Genomic DNA, 19,356 nt, shown 5'->3' with positions numbered 1-19,356 from the left:
GGGGTCCCCGCGCAGATGCCGCGGCCGCGGCGGCAACAAAGGAGGCGGCGGCGGCGGCGGCGGGTCCCGGTGAGGAGTCCCGTGCCGGTGGTGCTGGTGCCGGTGGGTCCCGGTGAGTCCCGTGCCGGTGGGTCCCGGTAGGTCCCGGTGCCGGAGCGCAGGTGCTGGGGGGCGCCTGGGGGGCTGCGCGGGGCGCGGCCGGGGTGTCTGCGCTGCTCCCCGCGTCCCCCCCGTTGCAAACGCCCGGGGGAGGATGCGGGAACTTGGAGCGGGTGGGTAGGAGCGCGAGCCGCAGCCCGCCGCGCCTTTGTCCTGAGCGCCGGTTAGCGCCGAACCGGGCCGGGCAGCGCCGAGCCGAACCGGGCCGGGCAAAACCGCCCCCCGGCCCGCGCGGCGCGGGGGAGCCTCGAGAAGCGGCTGCTGCCCTTCCTCCCCGCTCCTCCTCCTCCTCCTCCCGGTGTCTGGCCATCTCCTCCCTTCGCGCGGTGCCCGCCGGCTCCCCAGCCTGAGGCAGACTGCGCGGGAGGAAGAGCGGCTGTAAGCGCCCGTCGTCCTCGCCGTCACTCGCTGCCGCCGGGCTCCGAGCGGCAGCCGCTCTATTTACCCACGGGCTGCCTGCGAGTGGGCAGCGCGGAGCGGAGACGGCGGAGGGAGGGAGCGGATCCGCTGCCTCCCTCCGCGCGGTGTTCCTGGAGGTGTTCTCCTCGCTGGTTACTGTAACTCGCCCCGCTCGCTGATAACGCCAAAACCAAAATATCCGAGCGGGAAGAGGTGTTATCAAAGGGCAGCCCGATGTAAGGGAGGCTTCCCTAGCAGGGGGCCGAGGGGATGGAACTGGCCCTTGGCCCGGCTCCTTTCCCCCTCCCGGTCCTGCCCAGTCACTTGTTTCTCTCCTATCCGCTCGCTCCATGGGCAGCGCTTGTCTAGAGGTCAATAAATAACCGGGTTGGACTTAAAAACCTTGTGTACAGAGAGGATTGCGGATAACTTTGCTGGGCTGAGCTAACAAATATTTGGGAGTGCCCTCTGGAATGGCCTAGGAGGGCAGGGATGGGGACTGGGACTAAGCCCGGTGCGGAGAAGGGCATGGGAAGGACTGTGCACTGGCTGAGCTCGCCCCTTGCCAAGGTTCTTGTGGCCGGTCCTGCCGCTTAAGAGGTTGTCCTCGCCTGCCGGGGCGCAGGGACAGGTAAGGTTGCGGATACGCATCCCTGGGCACGGTATTAGCGAGGGTCCGGGGAGGTCCGGGTTAGCTCTGGAGGCTGCGTCGCTGTGAGTGATGCTGTTCGGGAGGACGAATATTCCCAGGAAAAGCGTTGCCTAGAAGGGCTCTGGGAGCGGAGCCAGCAGCGCCTAATGAGGTAAACTTTTTTTTCCTGTTAGTCTTAGCTTTTCCTGCCGGAGCACAAGGGCCAAGGGGCTGGCGTCGACCGGCCTGGGGACCTCGGCCGGCTCCGGGAGCACCAGCCTTTCCCGAGAGCCGCCACTTGTGGCCAGAGGATCCCATCTCTGCAGCAGCGGAGGGGTCGGTGCAGGTGCYGAGTCCAGACAAAACGTCTGCTTTCCTCAGGCTTTGGCTAATAAACCTGTTTGCTGCTGCAGGACCGGGAGCTCAGCGGCACCAACCGTGCTGGCACGGGCGGCTGCCGGCCAGGGACACGCATGCGGGACGGCGGCTTCTCCAGGGAGCACCCAGAGCCTCCCCGAGGTTGGTAAAGCCCCTTGAGTTCCCAGGCGGTTGGGGTTTGCTCTGCTGGCTGTTCTGGGGTTTGCTCTGCTGGCTCTTGCCTGCGTAGACCTCGTGCTGCCAAGGACACGGCGGTGGCTCCGGCGAGCGGCCGCGCTGGCGGCTCTGCCGCAGGCATCACCCATGCGGGTGGCTGTGCCCGGCCACCAGTGAGCAGAAGGGTCATTTTTCATCTAAAAGGCTGTAAAACAGGATTTTCTATCTTTTTTTTTTCTTTTTCCCTCTGCTTGTAAAGGAGGCYGAGATAACCAGGCTGCAGGTTTGGTGACTCCTGTTTGTTTGGAAACACTGTGTAACTTGGTTAAAACCGAACTGTGGATATGGAGGTGCAGCATCATCATCTGGCACCCAATTTTTCAGAGACAAATGGGGCAGGTACTTGCATCTCGGCTTGCCCTGTTGCTGGCAGGGCTGGTACTGTGGGAGCTGGAGGTGCAGGGCAGGAGATGAGGATTCCCAGCTCACCTGGCACACGGGGTGCAGCCGCTGGTGGCTGATATCCTGAGCACCGTCTCTCTGTGAGACTGTGGCTCGAGAGGTCCTGGACGGCAGCAGTGGGATTATGGCATATCCAGAGGCTGGATTCCCTGTCCTTCCCTCTGCTTCTCCAGACGTGCTTGATCTGTTGCCTCAGTAGCTTCTGAWGGGGTGGGGATGCAGCAGCAGGACCAGAGTGTCTCTCAGGAAAGTCTAACCGCGGACTAACCTAGCAGTATGTAGGTAAAAATATCTTTTTCCTATTCTCAGCCCAGCRTTTATAAATATCATGAGAAAAGATCTGACCAAATCGTTTTGATGGTGTCTTGGCGAAACTCCAGACCTTTCCTGTGGTCCTTGGGGTCGTGTCTTTCGGAATTTTGTGCAGGATTAGCTGTCAAGAAGCATTATGACTCAGTTTGATACTTTACCTTCAACGTGGCCTTTCTTGGACTGCTGACCCGCTTTCACTGGGCTCCTTCAGAGCACRCGGGTTCTGTTTCTGAATCCAAGGTGATAGATACGTCCTGCCACRCTCCTGGAGCTCTCGTCGTGTTTGGAGATGTCGTGTTCTGTTTTGTCATGTTTGGAGCATATTTGGTCTCGTCATATTTGTTTCCTTTGAAACCGCAGATATGGCTTTACTGAAATTCCTGATTGCTTTGGATGTGCTTGGTGCTTGGGCCACTTGACTATTAAACGCTAGTATATGCGATGCCTTTGAATGCTCTTTCAGTCGGAAATGGGTTATTATATTGATTAACAATCTCAAATATAAAAATAGATGCTTTCAGTATGAAGTGCTCTTAGCCCAGCTCTTAGCCCAGCAGGAATCTTTGTGATTAGATTTTCTAATTGCTCAGGTGACGAAAACTTGGAATACTTTATATGTTTAGGCCATTTGCTGGTGGGTGGAGTTGAGGTTTGTTGCCTCTGACGGGGACATTGCAGTTCAGCTTGTAGTCAGACGTGAAGCCCATGCTCCCTTCGCAAAGTCCATCCCTGTGGTTCACACACCATGCTGCTGCAATGCAGGTCTGATTAGGCTTGTAATGTTTAGACTGTGCTTTGCCCACTTGATCTTTGGCAGTGTTTTTCCTTGCTGGAATATGTGGCCCTAGTGTCAGGTCTTCTCTCAGTAGTGCGGGTTTTCTGTCTTCCCTTAGTATAGGAGCAAGTGCACATGGGCATGACCTAGTTGTGCACTGACTTAGGCTGGAAATGACAAGAAGGTTCTTGCTGTCAGAGTGCTGACATTTCAGATGAACCTTTCAGTGGGAAGAGCTGTAAACAGCAGCAAAACTGCTTTGGAAAATGGGCAGCTACTGATTTGTGAAGAGTTTTATTCCACGTTCTACCCTSGCGGAGAAGGGCTGTTGTGGATGAGGAGGAACTTTCCAGCGTGATGTTCTCGTTGGCTGGAAGACTTTGGAATTGTCACGCTAATGGGTTTTTAGGCACCCACTTCTCTTTTGAAGCTCATCTGTGAACTCGTGTGCCTGGTAGGACCAGCTTATCGCTGCAGCAATGCAGTGTCACAGCAGTGGCTCCAGGGCTTATCTATGTCCCCCACTCCTYGTGCATGTGCTGAAGAGCAGCTCCTTAGGGGAGAGGCACCCAGGTGGCTGGAGCAGGGCCAGGAGGTGAGACAGAGATGACATAAAAGACACGGGCAGGCAGAGTCTTGGCCTTCAGGCACCTGGAGGTCGTTGGCAACTGAAGGTAAATTGGTGTYGTTATCTTGGGCATTTAGCAGATACTGAATAAAGACTGGTCTGTTAAAGACAGCCGGAGCAAAAGGCTGGTCACAGGTATGGGTATTTCCACGGGGGTCTGCGCAGGATTGCAAGTTCCCACCTCCTCATGGGGACAGCCTGGTAACCRGGCTGGTTTTGTCTGAGTTGAGCTGCCTGCTGCCGAGGCCTGTGCACGCAGAGCCGCCTGTTCCTGCCAAAACGTGGACAACCTGGCTCCTCTCTGGGCCTTGCTCCTCACCTCCTGGCAGYGAGAGCTTTGGTGATGCAGGCTGGAGCATGGGCATCGCTGCCTCTTTGGCAGTTTGCTTCTCCAAAGGGTGACCTAGCTTGTTCATTAGCTTTCCTTCTGCTGAGCCTGACTTGGCAGTGGCTGAAATGTTTCTGCTATTCTGTCCCTTTCCTCTGTCCACTGATAACTCCAGCACAGCCTGTTTGGAGTTCTCCCAAGCGTTTACCAAACGAAACCAGTACCATTGTTAGTGACCGCAAAAGCCAATGAAGCTCCAGTTAGTTTAGGCTTATGCTGCAGCTTGGGAGGGCAGTGAGGGATGATAAATGCAGGTGCTGTTGGCACATGTTTGTGAGAAAACCCTTGGGGCATGGGTCTCCATTGAGCTTCACAAGAGAACAGGGCTCTGCAGTTTAGGCCTGGATGGGAGCTGGCACTGCGGGCTTCCTCGCTGAGCACAAACAAGTCTCTGGGTGCTCAATCTGGTCTGGTCCTAGCTCTTATCAGGAGCTCGTTTCCGGAGGAAGTGCCCGGGCGCCGTGGTGGGCGCCTCCGTGCGCTGCGGGCATCGGCCTTCTGCTTTCTGCAGAGTGGTGCTGGTGCTAAGCTCCGCTTTGCGCGTCCCTCGGCAGCCCTTGGGAGCAGCCTGCGGAGATTTCTGCCCCGCGCACTTGGCTTTGGGGGGTTTCTGAAGCTGCAGCTCTGCTGGCGAGTTATCAGATGGTGAGCTTAATCATTTGCTCACGATCTACCCTCAGAAGCTCTCGTAACCTCTGTTGAAAGAGCACCAAAGGTTGCACAGAAAGCTGCAAGATAACATCTTGCTTATTCTCGTTTCCTCATACCTTAAAGGCCCGTTGGGGAGATTTGTGTTGAAAATAGAAACAGATTGCAGAGCATAACCCCCCTTTAACCAACAGGAGGTTGAAGAGCAGGGTGGCCTCCAGCTCTTTGCTTTTGCTCTCGCGTCCCAGGAGCCTCCGCCCGGGAGCAGCACCTCTAATGCAGGAGGAGCGAGCTCCACCTTGCTAAGATTTCTCTGCATGTGCTTCCTCTTGGAGGCATCAGCTGCCTCGCTTCTGCTTGCTGATCTCCTCCTGCTGCAGCAAGCACCTCAATCAGGAAGGTGATGCTTCCCTCCCCACACACACCTTAAATTCTCATGCAAGGTCTCACAGAGATCAGTTCGTCAAGTTAATTAATCTCTATAAAAGCGTCCCTTAGGCTGCAGCTGGTCCTGGACAAGACCATGGTCGGCGTTTTGCTGTTGAACAGGATGGAAACAGGTGATGGGAGGACGGGGCCGCGGGTGCTCCTGGTGCAGAGCTCACGTGGGAAGGAGCGGCCGGAGCTGCTCGGCKCTGCCTTGCAGCACCCAGAGGCTGCACGCGGGGGGGCCTGGCAGCGCTGCCGCGTGCTCCGCCGCTTGGGAAGCGCTCCACGGAGCGCCATGGGCGCGGGGAGACTGCTCCGTGGGAGGCTCTTCCCTGGGGGGCTCTGGAAATACCCTGCATGCACCAGCACAGTTCACGGTGTGTCAGGAAACTCCACTGTGGATACAGTGGTGGGATGGAGGGACACRGCAAAATCCTCGCGGCAATCCTGCAGCCGTGGTGTATGGATGGGAACTGTTCCCCTGGAGTGGATCTCTTGGGGACTAACAGATCTGCTGCTGTTTTTGCCCCTTATCCTGCGTGTCACTGTTCTCGAGGAAATGCTTTTATCTTAAAATAGCATTTAGTTCACAGTACTGAAAAAACATCAATTTTTCTGTTTTTTGAAATTAAGTWATAAGGCAACCATCAAGAAAGGCTACCAAACAGAGGCTAATGTAGAAATCCACGCGCCTCTTAAACAGTAATCAGGCACAGAGCATCTTAAACCGGTTAATTTGCACAGCATGGATGCAAATTCCAAGGCTTCCAAAGGCTTCTAGATCTTTGGCACAGTTGAAGCGTACTTGAAAATGTAGTTTGATAAGTCAGAGATCCTCCTGCAGACTCAGTTGCCTTGTCTAGCATGAGTATTTGAGATTTGGGRTTAGGACTTTGAATTTTGGACTCTGTTTTTCAGAGCGGACGAGTAATTGCTCTGCTCGATGGGTTATTTCTGAATGTGTGCCATTGGTATGGCACATTGAATGGATGTTTTAAAGCTGCTCCTTGTGCTTGTTTTACCCGTGAGGATGTTTCTTTGTTAGCTAAATTAGGATGTTGGAAATTCATCTTTTTTTTGAGGTATCTAGTTTCTGCTCTGCTTAAGAAATAGAAGYTTATTTCTGTGTAATGTAAAGATTTTACTGCAGTCCAGGGGTGGATAATCAGGGTGTTGGTTCTTGACTCTCCTTGTGACCTGACATTCTTCCTGCAGCCCTTTGTGTTTGTAAGGGATCTTATGGAAATTAGAGGTCTAGGTTATAGTTTGAGGGATTAAAAATGTACTTTATACTGCTTACATTTCAATATACACCTTAATCTTTATTTAAGCTTTTATTTCCCCATTAGAGATTCAGTATAAAGAATTGAGAGGGAGTTGAGCGTGCCATAACGGAGATCCATCAGCAGAGATGTGAACCTTGTGCTCTGGCTTCTCTGAGCTGGTATTTCATGGGTAAGGTTGCCTGAAGGACTGCATGTGTTTTATCAGAGCCTGGGAAGTGTCTCATGGATCTCACTTGCTTCCAGGACAGATATCGAGTTTGTGAATTTAAAGTTCATTTCCTGCTAACAGTCGCTCTTGCAGTCTTGAAATTCGCTTTCTGCGGATATTTATGCCAATAAAAGTGTGGAGCTTTCCTGGGGAGACTGTAAAGGAGTAACGAGTTCTGCTTCAACAAATCCCTGCCCAAACTTCATGGAATTTATAGAATCCATGTAACTCTGTTTACTCTGCTGCCTTGTGCCTTTCTGAATAATAATAATTGTGCCTCTGGAAAGCAATTGCCAGGAAGCTGTATTCTCTAAGCTACTTCTAAGACACACTGGTGGGGTGGGTATTGCTCCCTTCCCTGCACAAAATTCCCCAAGAAKGTCAGAATACAGAGGAAGAAATGGTAATTTTTGGAAAATTCATACCAGGCCAACTGGAGATGTTTTGTCTTATGTATTTGACTTTCTGGCATCTTATTTATTACCTGGCACTKGACAATTTTAAAGGTGTATATTTTAAAAGGGGGCTTTTCCAGCTTCAAAGAAGGAGTTTTATTGGTGTGGGCTGGCTAAAGACCTTTGTACAAAATAGCCACAGCCTGTTGGTATCAGTGCAAATGTGTGAGGATGGTGTGAAGGATGGAACTAAGAAGTAGACTTGGTATTAACCAATGCCAACGTAATGAGTGYGGGCAAAGTTGCTTGGGATTTAGTACAGCAAGGAAAAAACAGTTTTTTTTAATTGTTACTGCCAATCTGAGACCCTTTARGGTTATGTGTGTAGTGTTGTGAAAGGAGAGGTCATTGCAGAAGGCTAGCAAAGCACTGACTCGTAAAGAAAAAGGGACAGATGGCCCAGTGAAAGACACTGAAGCAATGAAGGAGGATGTGCACGTTAAGGAGGGCTTTGGGTTAATCCAGAGAAGGTCACTGTTGATCTGGAGGAACTGTCTGCACCAAACAACATAGAAGRAAGCTGAAGACAAAGCAGACAAGGCAACAGGTGCTTGGAGGCATCAGAAATGAAAAGCAGGTTCAGCTGAAGACTGCAGAGGTGCATAGCTTCAAAAGAACTGTTTTGTGGTGTTGGAGATGATGACATGCTGGGAAGGAGAGYTGTTTTGGGTAAGAGAAACTGTGGATCACCTGAGGGTAGCAAGGGAGAAGATGACAGTGTGCGTACTAGAAAGATGCCAAAGACTGATAGTGGAGAGAAGGCAAGAAACATATAATCAAGGTGGTATCAGACTGTTCTTCAYGGAGCTGCTTTGTGGAGAATGGCCCAAGCATGGCAAGAAGTTCAGTGGGGGAGGAAGCTGTTTTCAGGACTAAGAGCAACCAGGGTATTTAGTGTAGGAAGGAGTGGCAAAGTGGATTTAAGATTGCAAATAATGTCCACGGTCAAGAGAAGAAGTGGAACATAGAAGGGTTTCAGCTTGAAGGAATCTGAAGCAGTGATGAAGTAAATATTCTCAAGGACATGTCTCGTTATCAGACAAAGAGGGGAATTCCATGGGACAAAGAGAAGACTGACGGACAGAAATGTTATTTACATTTACTCGGGCCTTCTGTTACGAGCTGGTGACTCTGAGGCAGTGGGAACTTCCTTGTTCTTCAAACTTTAATCTGTATTTAAAGAATAACTTTGTGAATCTCCCAAGGAATAGTTTGCCTGTGGGTGGAAAGCCTGAAAATGTAGCCAGCACTTAGCTTTGCGTAATGGTCTGATGTGATCTGTTCATGAACCTTCATGGTGTTGACTATGCTGAGCCTTGCTGCAGAACTGGACTTGGTAATGGAGTGTGAAAGCAGGATGAATCCAGGGTGAAAGAAGATGGGAGAGATGCGAGGAAGGAATCTCACTTTCTTAAGGTTTATCTGCTAATTTTCATAGCAATCGTTACATGCTCTCTTATTTAGTTCTTTTACAGTCTGGTGTGGGTGTGGGCTGGGAGCATTTTAAGTATTTTGGATGGAGAACAGCAGTTTCATGTGTGGTTAGGAACACCTTTTGAGAAAGGGAGCAAGAACTGCTCCAAAATGGCACCTGAGGTAGAAATCAAGTTCATTTAGAAATGAGATATAGTTCAATGAATTTTGGATGCTGCTTCTCTTTCCACTTTTGCTTCAGGTAAGTGTGGGTGATGTTGATGTCCTTGCTGTGTCTGTGACCAGAAGGTTCTCATGACCATCTCTGGCAGGTCTGTAGTTTAAAATTCACCCATACAACCAGTCCATTTGAGCGTCTCTTTGGTCCCTAGTTTTGCCTAAACCCTGGGGAAGGGTTCATGGCTGGGGTTTAAGAGAGAGTTCAGTTCAGTACTTCATTGTAGTCCCTGGGTACATCACTGTGAAAGACACCAGCTTTGTCCACCTGTGAAATACATGCATTAAGCTTGAGAAAAATCTCATTATTATGGTAATGTAGTCAGATAAAATATTAGATATTTGTGGGCCATTTGATTAGATGGATGGTTCATCATATAGTTGACATTTTAAGGAGAAAGATTCACAAAAGGCAACTAATTTAATTAAAAACCTGAAGTCAGAAACCTATTGTAATGTCCTTAGTGTGGAGATTCTTAATTTAATTCATGCTGGAAGAGCATTTGCTGCTGTCCGAAGACCTCTTTCTTCCCAGCTCCCATCTGCTCTGTCTTGCTCTTCATCGGGGCTCCTCTTGATCGCTGCACGCTGTCACTTGGATCCCCTCTGGTTGCTTTAATTTGCTAATTTGGAAGAAAACCACCCTGGGCTGTGATGAAACCTACCCAATGGCTCACAATGAGTGACATGACCATGGCTCATCAGCCACCATGTCCCAAGGACTTCCCGCCTGCAGCATCTCCAGCCACCTGGCACTCGGAGGGCTCGCCAAGGCCGTGGTCCTTTTTGGAGAGCCAAACTTGCCATTTCTACCCCAAAGAGCAGCCTGAATTCCAGCAGCCACGGGCRGATGCTCTTGGCAGTGACTGCATCGCTCTCCTTCCCCATAGTTGGCTCGTTTTAATAAAAGTGCTTAAAAAGGTTGTGCAAGGAGGCAATCGTGTACTTTGCCCAGTCTGAGCACACCCCACAGGTATTGCCTACTTGAATAGTGTATGTCATAATCTTGCAATTATTTTTAAGTGTTTCTTAGATCAGCAGCCTAAAGAGCATCTTGCAGGCATGCCCAGAAAACCAAGTCTGTACACCTTTTTTCCTTTGCTCAAATGCCAGCCTAATCACATGCTCCAGGAAATCTTCTCCCCTGCCAATATTGCCCCTCCTAGCCTTTTGCCTCACATTTTAAAAATTCATTTATTAATGTTCAATTCTGTTGTGTTGGAGCCCCCATAGCTGCTGTCAGAGCAGAACGTGGTCTGCTCCTAAGCAGCTCTCCAAGGAGCTGGTTCACCTTTTGGGTTGTGTGGGTCTTTGGGAACCTCTCTGGCCACACACATCCTTGGCCTTTTTCTATTAGCTTCAATGCAAACAAACTCTAAATTTAAAAAAAAAAAAAGTCTACACCCATTCTGCTTCTCTTTTCTGTAGTTACACTTCTTCCTGCTAAATCTATGTTTAGAGTAATTTTAATGAACTTTTTGAAGGCAGCTGCCTTGAGACTGTTAGGTAAATGTTTGTCCTGGAGGTACTGCTCCGTATGAATTTCTTTTTTCCCCAGAAGAGTCTCTTTCCAGAAGTCAATGCTGCAGACCCATCCATGCTGTCTTGGCTGCAGTAGGTAGATCAGGATGTAGAGGAATGGGTTGTACAAACTACTCTCTTAAAGATGAGCCAAGCCTGGAGGAGAGAGGCTGAGGAGAGGCTTCTTCGGTAATATTAACGGGAAAAAAAAGAGTGTTTTTCATGTCTGGTTTGGGCTAAGAGGATCAAGGAGCTTGGAGTGGTGGTGGTGCTCCTGCCTTGTCTGTGGAGAGTGGTGAGGACAAGAACTTCTGCAAAGCTGGTAGGTCTGAAGATGACCCTAGTGGGATCATCTCGATGATCCTAGTGGGATATTTCCCGGGTGGAACTGCTCTGGGTAAAAGCAGTTGCTTAGCTGTGATTTGGTAGACAAGGCTTCTTCCCAAGTCCTTCCCAAGGCAGAAGCGCCTTCCCAGAGCGCGGCTGCCGCGGGAGCTGCTGTGTGGGCTCCGCCGCCTGCCTCGCTGCTAGACGGCRTCCCGCTCGCGGCGGCTTCTGGGGAAGCGGCAGGACAAGGCGCTGCTGGAGCTCGCCTGGCTCGCAGGCAGGTTTCCAGGCTGCTAGCAGGGAGGTTTCCTTGGGTGGCCTCTCCCGCTGCCGTTAGGCCAAGGCTTGTGCTTCCCCGGCCTGCGGCTAAGACCCCCCTCCGTAAGGAGCATTTCAGTTCCAGCCCTTGAAGGCTGTTCCCAGGAAGGGAGGTTAAGATCTTGCAATCTTGGATGTGCCAGGCAGCGATCGCATCCTCCCCAAGTCCCTGCCTAAGGCAGAGCCCTGGTTAAGCCTGCACTTCCCTCTGCTTTCTTGGCCTGCAGGCCTCTCCTCCGYTCCGGGGGGAAGCAGGATCCTGCCAGCAATGAGTTTTATCAGAGCTAATCTTGCCCGTGGGCTGGCACGGCGTGCATGGGCTGCGTTCCTCGGGGGTGAGAGGCCTGCAAGCGGGGCYGGTGCTTCCTCTTCCGTTCATCTGGGTGCAGGGGCCGGCCTCTGAATTTCCCCGTCTCCTGCAATGCCGTGGGCTTTGTCTGGYGTTTGCAAGGACTTGTTTCTCTGTCTAGGCCTGAGCACCTTGGAGGAGGGAATGCAGCCTGTGGGAATGGCAGCAGCCTGCAGGAGTCCTAGGTGTATCCTAAAAGTTGCTTTAATAAAGGGAAAGAAAGTCTTCAGTGAAAATGAGAGGAGTTTTGTCATTTGCCCTGACGTTTCTGCCTTCTGCTTGTCTAGCTCCAGCAGTGGTGGGTGTCCCAAATTGCTCTTGTGCAGGATTGTGAAGTGACTGAATTGAAGTAAACATAAGCAAGGCCACATCCCATCAAAGTGAATGTAATGTGCATTTGTCTTGTGGGTTTATTTTATTCTGTTTTGTAGYAGAGGTGGTATCATAGCACTACCAAGTACTTCAAGAACATATATAAATGCAGTAGTTTACCTGGTATTGAGAGGTTTATCAGCTAGCCCTGGGTCCTTATGCAATTGCTAAGCTCTTAGACATGGGTCTTAATAGCACAAGAGAAGGGCTGTCAAGTGCAGCACTCAGAATGTGGGGTAGACTAGTAATCAAGTCATTGCCATGGCCCAAATGTGTGACCTCAGCCTCTAGATGCCTAATGCTCAATAACCTGACTCCTGTGGACCTCAGGTTTGGTGTTGAGCACTCAGCCCATGTGCAGTCTGGACCGTGGATCTGACCTCGTGCAAAAGCCTAACAGTAGGGAATAGGAAAAACTGGTTTTTAAGATGTTCAGTGTCACAACGGCGGGGCAGGAATCGCCCCTCTCCGGTAGCTGTACATTGCCTTTGCCCTGACACTGTATTTGGCCTTGACGCCTTATTTACTGCCCGCTTAACTTCGGTGCAAAAACAGGAAGAGAGGAAGAGGCTGCTTCTCTCCGCTTGTTCAGCAAGCGCTTCTGTGGCACGGAGGAAGTGTCCTGGGGCAAACAGGGCCTATCGGATAGGGGGAGAGGAGGCAGCTGTCCTGTCAGCTGGAGGGCTCCAAAGTCCACACGCAGATTTTGGCCATTTGAGTGACCAGCAGTGGAATATTGATCCTCCGTGGGGACTGTCAGTGAGGAGGGTAACTTGATCTGAAGCTCCCCAGTACTTTGTTTGGGTTCCTAGCAGAGCCAACTTTGGGACCCCATGTCACATAACCCTGTTAAACTTGGACATCTTCACCCCTCACATCCTCTCCTTCCTCAGACCTGGCAATCCCTGCTGTGCCTCTCCCGGACTCCGCTCCCTGTTTCCGCTCTTTCCCTGCTGTTCCCTTTTCTGCTGCCCTGCCTGAGCCCTCTGCTTGGCTTCTTTCCTTCTCTGCTTGAATTAGCAAAGCTGGCAGCGTGGAGCAAATGAGATTGCAGACTGTTTTCCAACCCCGTGTCTAGTGCTTGGAGCCCGTGCCTCAGTCGCAGGGAAAGTTTTGCTTCATTTGGGGCAACCCAGTGGCTGCAGCCACCCGTGAGCTCCGTATTGCTTCCTGCACAGCCTATGGGCTCAGGTACCGTGACCAATTTCTTAACTCTCTGTAGGTTTGGGGGGTTAAGCTTACGGCAATGAAAGCACTGAGGCATATATATATATATATATATGTGAATATATATATTCATTTGACTAAATTTATTTGTTTTGAAGCGCTTCCAGCCCACAGAGCTGTGATGATGGCTCTACCTGCACACATACAAACCACGTCCCCTCCGACACAAGGTTCTTGCAGCAGGCTGAGCGCGAGCAAACTGCCCTGTGAGCCGGGCTCAGTCAGTACGAGCTTGGGCAGCGTTTTCTCCCTAGCCCTGTGTGAGCAGCTTTTATTGAGATGCTGGCCACAACCTCCACATAGCCCTCAAAGCAGAATTGCTTGYGCTCATCTTGCAAACGCTGGCGTGGCTGCAGCTGATTGCACTGTTTTTGCAGTCCTAGAAAGATTTCTAYCTGTGTGGCTTATTCTTTCCCACCTGAGCAGACGTGATGCCTGATTTTAAAAAAAAGGCATCCTTTTATATTGTGTTACATCCTCTTACATTATATTTTATCTTTATATGTATTACACACGCACTTGGTGTGGATGGTGTGGATTTGRTATGGATCTGCACAGTGCATATGGMTGTTTTTGCTGTTTCCTGGAGAATTTCAGTGTTTTTATTGATGCTGTGGATGCACTGGGAATTCAACCAGYATACGTAATTGATAGCTGAAGCTGTGCAAATTCTAAGCATTGAGCAAAGGAATGGTCCCTTGCTGAGAGGAATCAAGCTTTTAGGGGAAAAAGGAGAGCTCCAAGCGAGGCTGCTCATCTAGGAATTACGATTTTGCTCCACTCTTTTATTCTGATTTGAAGCAAATCACCTCACTTCTCTGTGCCTCTGTGGAATRGAGAGGGCTCTTTTCTGTCTCCCTGGGGTCCTGTGCCATGAAGTTCTCTGGCTTCTTGAGACTCTAAGTGTCTTCAGGAAAGCTTTCCACTTGATTCTTCCCCTCTGGGGTTTGCCCGGGGAACTGTGTGCTGCTTTGCTGGCTGTTGTGCCAGTGTCAAGCCCAAACACGGATGGTTTTGCTGGAGATGGGCACTGCATGGATTCCCTCTAGCTCCGTTGATCCCGTGTTTCGTGGCCCCTGKCTTGACAGGCCTGCAAAGGGCAGGAATCTGGGAAGGTCTGAACGTTACGCTTGGAAAAAAGTGGGAGTGTGTCGTTGTTCTGATGGTGCCAGYTGCAATTCCTGAGCAAAAAGGGACCTAGATGAATGCAAGCAGACACACAGCATGGTGTTTGGAGGTCTCCCTTCCCCTTCACAGAAATGTAATTCCAGATGGAATTAGTGCATTTTCACATGCASCTTTGCTTGGCTCCTCTTTTATTCCCCTATACATCCAGGGGTTTACAGCGCTTGTCACCGGTTGCTCATCTCATCCTTTTCATGCCAAGCAGGTTCTTCCCTCGCCCGCCACGGAGCTGCTGGCCTGGTGGAGCAGCAAACCTTAGGCTGGGCCTCAGCGCCRTCTCTAAGCCTAGGCGTAAACGAGGGTAAAGGATTTGAGATCCCCATGGACCAAATTCTGTCCTTACAGCTGCCAGTTGAGCATTTTCTGGTGTGTGCTCTCTGGCAGGAGGCTGTGTGGCTCGAATGACTGTGTTTATATTAATATCCTCGCAGCCAGTCTCCCTCCTCCGTGTCAGCTGTTGGAAAGCGAGAGCGGCTGGTGCGTCTGGCCTGGAGGCAGTCTTGGATTGCGCGCTGCTTTTCTGGTAATGGTTTAATGATTTTCTATTTAACTGTAATTAACCTGGCAGGCAGGGTTTTGATTACGATGTTTTAGAGGAATTGTGGTGGCAAGGGCTCCTAATTTTTTGGATGAATCAGCATTAAGCAATAAATAACAGTTGAGCAATAAACMAATAGCCCTTCTCGGGGAATGCAGGGGTGCCTGCTGCCAGAGCAGCACGTGTTTGTGTTGCAGGACTCCCAGCTCTTCACCTGTGCTGAGGAGATGCATTAGTCCYGCTGTTCCGCGTTGCTGCTGACAGGAAGGATGCTGGAAGGGAAAGGGGAAGCTGCTCTGTTTGCAGGACCTCCAGTGCCCAGGGAGGACCTGGTGGTTTCTTCCAGCCTTAGTAAAGCACAAGCGAGTCATCAGGCTGCTGACATGAGGCTGCACTGCCACTTTTTTCAGCTTGCCCTTTATTTAATTCATTATCCCAGTCCTGGGGGAACAGGATTGACTGTGTTGGAGCCCGAGGGAATGCCAAGGGCACAAGTGCCCTGCTCCCCAAAGTGTTTCTGTATAAAGCCACTCTGTGCCGTGGTGCCCCTTGGAGGCCAGGGAGCCATAGGGACCATGGTGTAAAGGAGGCTCCGTGTTTAAAGGAGGGAATGGTTGCTTGGGGAGCCCAGCACRCGTGCGAGCTCTCACCTGCAGAGCCTCTCCTTGTTGCTCCAGCCCGGTTTCCTGATGTTGGCTGYGGGCTGGCCCCGGGAGCGGCCTCTCCTCGTCTGCGCCTCAGTCACGTCGRGAGGAAGGCTCCAGCCAGGAGGGCTGCCAGATGTGGAATGTCRTGTGCTTAAAAATAACGTCCCCGGCCAGTGCTGCTGGCGCGTGTCTGGCTCACCGCGTACTGTAGCTGACCTGCGTGAAGCACTAGCTCAGTTCTTGTGTTCCTCTGGTGCTCAGCCCCATTCCCTCCCCTGGGGGTGGCTTTGTCCCCCAGCAACGAAGCCTCATAGATGCAGCTCGTGGCAGGAGGATCCTGCTGCGCTTGCGGGCTGGCATTCCCAAGCGCGGCACATAGGGGTGTTGGGGATCGCGGTCACCGCGGCGCGAGCCGCATCGTTCCCGCACCGCGCTGTCATTCTGCCCATGGGTAGTGGCTCGTGGGTGTCCAAGAAGGATYGCGTTCCTGCCCCACCACACGCTGCGGTGGCCCAGGGTCCTTGGAGCAGCGTCTGGGCTGTCGCCGTGTTAGGACTTGAACCTGCAAGTGCCTCGATCCCTGCCCGAGAGCAGCGATGCCGACGGTCAAGCGGCCACACGTGTAGGTGACAACCTTGCCACGGGTTGTGGCGGTTGGCACCCAGAGCAGGCTCTATGCCCTGCCTTGCTGAAACAGTCTGGTAATTAATACCCAATTCTAGAGGGTTTTGGGACATGTGCTTTGGTTAGGCTGTGTTTTTGGTAAGGCTGAGGTTAGAGGTAAAGCCTGCAGGGCCTCTCTGCCCGCCTCCCCACTTCCTCGTCTGTTGGAGTTAGGCCAATAATTCCCTCCTCGGCTTAAACCTGAATCTTTAATAYGGAAAATGCGTCGCCCTTCCTTTCCATCTGGCCAGGGAATGCTGCAGCCCCGCAGGATTGTATTACTTTTAGCATTGCAAACCAAGTGCTGGAGCGCYGGTGGTGCTCCAGCAGGCTCTGCTCGCACGGGTGGTGAGTTGTCCCGACAGCAGAGGAACCTTGTGCTTCCTGTGCTCTCATGGGACGGTAGGTCCTCTGGGCAGGTGGGGAATGTGCTGCTGGAGGYAGGTGTTGGAGAGGAGAACGGGCATGGGGAGCCGTTTGGTCCTCCTGGGCAGCTCTTGGTGTGTTGTGGGGAATGAAGGAAAGTGCTGTGGATACACGTTGGACATTTGGTTGTCCAGGTTTTTGCCTGGACAGTGTTGTGGGTGCAGACTACAGGGCCAAAAAGGCACAAGAGCCAAGGAGCTCTGCATTGGAACATACAAGACTTGTGATATAAAGGGCTGCTGGTGAAGCTGGGTATTTGAGAACCACTAAGGTGACCTGTTTGGTCTTTAATACGTGCCTCTCGGCCTGCAYCAGTCTTGTGTCGGTGTTTGCACTGCATGTTTGAAATGGAAAGAGGCCTTTTCTCCGCTGAGCTCACCCCAGCTCCTGGGGGCTCTCTGTGGCTGCCCGTCCTCTGCCCCCAGCTGTTTCAGCAAGGTTCGGCAGCTCCTCCTTGCTGGGCTTCTTGTGGCTGAGCAAAGCCCTGCTTGCCCCTGGCTGGGGCCYGTTGGAGAAGAGGCCTGGGTGATGGTCTGGGTGGTCAGAGACACAGGGGAAGCAGCACTGAGGGGTATCCGGGGATTCGRATTTGGCAGCAGTCCTTACAGGTGGGTGTCCCCACCAGTCAAGCACAATYGGCAAAACCCTAGACCAAGCATTGCAATGCTCTTCCTTTTAATGAAAATAGGGTGACACCTGCATCCCCCAGGTCTGCGCAAGGCAGCAGAGTGGTCAGTTCTGGTTCCTGACTGTGGTGCCAGCACCTCCAGATGCTTTTTTGTGGTAGTTTTCCAGATCTTTAGAATGTCCTCAACAGTGCTATGAGGTGAAGCTGTAGCTATGTGAATACAGCAGGGATAACAGTTCAGGTGCTAGAGCAGGTGTCTCCCTCATCTTCCTTCCAGACTTCCCGATGCRGCTACTTCTGCTGCCCACTGTTGAGGTGGGTGATGGTCTCCACAGGCCTCCCCTCATGAGGAACGCACTGTGGGACTCATTTATGCACCCCAGCTCTGAAACCTATGCCATCCTAGTGGGAATGGGACATGGACCAGAATGGGCACTCAGCACAGAGGGGCTTGGGAAAGATGGGAGAGAAGCTCCATCCAAAAACAGCAGATGAGAAGAGGATGATCTTTTGAGAAACTTCAATGCAGTATTTCTTAACCCAAGACTATCTGGGGATGGATATATCCATCCTATGTTGGATGGTGTTGGAACAGCGGATTCTTGCAGTAAAGCAGTTAGTGGTGAAAGCCCACAGGCTTCCTGCATGTTGCACACTGGGAGCTGACAYGGAGAATGGATCATCTCCAAGAGCTCAAAGGGATTTTGCTGGTGGGGAAAGGCAGCCTGGGATCCTTGTTTGCACATAAGTGCATCTGCTTCTGACGTGAAGTTGGTTTTAGGACTCTCCCCTACACATGTGATCCATCTAACTGTTATATTACAGGAAATGAGAACTGTAAATAGTACTTACTGTACAGCCTAGTCTTGGGGAGACAAGATTTATACTATTTTACCTATTTTCTGTGATTTGTAATCGTTTGTTTCATCTGAACTTGGAGTGTCTGGCGCTGAGGTTCTGGCCCTTGTCCTTAGGCCCTTATCCTTAGGGGTGCTCAGAGAAACGTTTTGGCCATCTCTGTTTGCTCTGAGGACAACATACCTGGAGGCCTCCTGCTCCCACATAGGTGACCATTTGGGAGCCGTGATGGCAAGCATGTCTCTGGGCTGTTTGCCTTAAATCTGGCCACAACCTACAAGTTTGGATGGTCACCTTTGAGAACGGCCACATTTCTGAAATGCTGATTCTGAAGAGCAAGTGATGTGTCTGGGGATGGGAGCTTGATGGTGCTCTGCAGGTTTCATAGGAGTTTCTCTACAAGAGGGGAAAAAGCAGGCCAAAAATTGTTGCAGAAATATTATTAATTAGACTTGATACACACTAAATTGGCCTCTACTGCACCTGTGGCTGCTCTCTGACCTTCACTAAACTTTCATTAAATGGATCTCAATTTCAGGAACTGCATACTGACTTTTCTTCAGCAGTTGTGTAAATCCTCCTTAATTCCTTTGCTGCACTTGGATCACGTTCTGTCATGCACATAACCACCCTGAGCCTTCCCCAGGACCCTTTGGTGTCTAAGAGGGACAGRAAAGGGGTGGTGTCTGTTTTCTGGGGAGAAGGAACCCCGATTACTTGTTTCTGGTTGGTGCAGCTCATGGAGCACTTTGAGGAAATATCAATGATGTTTTCTGTTTTTGTAAATACATATGTGAAGCTTTGAGGGGGTCAAGAGTGTCTTAGGTCTCTCTATAGTGTCTAGAAGCCCAGCATGCCTCTCAAAATGCAAACTGTGCTGTGAAGTTTTATTTCATGTGATTTATAAAAGTGAATTTTGTTGAGAACAAGCACATTAGTCTAGATTAGATCTTCAAGTACTTTAATCCCATTCTTTGGAGGTGTGTCAAATGCTACGTTAGCAGAAGACTTGGATGGATGTTGGAGACAGACTGTCCAAGTGCATGACCTGCCTGGAAGAGACAGGGTCACTTCCCTGGCAACTTTGTCCTTGGCTTATAGATGGTAGAAGCTCGATTTGAAATGATGTTACAAGGGGATGATGTTATCAGATCAATAAATCAAACTTGTGTTTAACAAGCTTGTCTTTGAGTTCCTGTTTTTGTAGCTGATTCAGCTGTTTCTGGTAGGAGAGCTTGCTAGAATTGGCTTCTGTGCTCTTCTGAGAGCTCAGGGTCCCCAGACTCCAGAGAAAGCAATCTGCTCGTGCCCCGAGTTTTGTGCATATGAATTT

The 19,356-nt window shown here is 50.9% G+C and overlaps 1 protein-coding gene across 2 annotated transcripts in view; it reads left to right on the top strand.

The window, feature by feature from the left end:
• Nucleotides 1-949: 949 nt before the first annotated feature.
• ST6GAL1 (ST6 beta-galactoside alpha-2,6-sialyltransferase 1) overlaps nucleotides 950-19,356 on the top strand; it is a 37,388-nt gene continuing 18,981 nt past the window's right edge. The window contains exon 1 of one of the 2 annotated variants that reach the window (XM_026038729.1): nucleotides 950-1,189. The gene's annotated coding sequence lies outside the window, so the exon portion shown is untranslated. Of the gene's footprint in view, nucleotides 1,190-16,496; nucleotides 16,514-19,356 lie in introns of those variants that run through there. The other variant, XM_026038730.1, reaches the window with a different exon arrangement.

This window comes from Nothoprocta perdicaria, unplaced genomic scaffold, assembly GCF_003342845.1.
Source record: "Nothoprocta perdicaria isolate Ctin4 unplaced genomic scaffold, notPer1 scaffold_217, whole genome shotgun sequence".
Taxonomy (NCBI): domain Eukaryota; kingdom Metazoa; phylum Chordata; class Aves; order Tinamiformes; family Tinamidae; genus Nothoprocta; species Nothoprocta perdicaria.
Note: the sequence above shows the minus strand (reverse complement) of the source record. Positions and strands in the feature narration are given on the sequence as shown.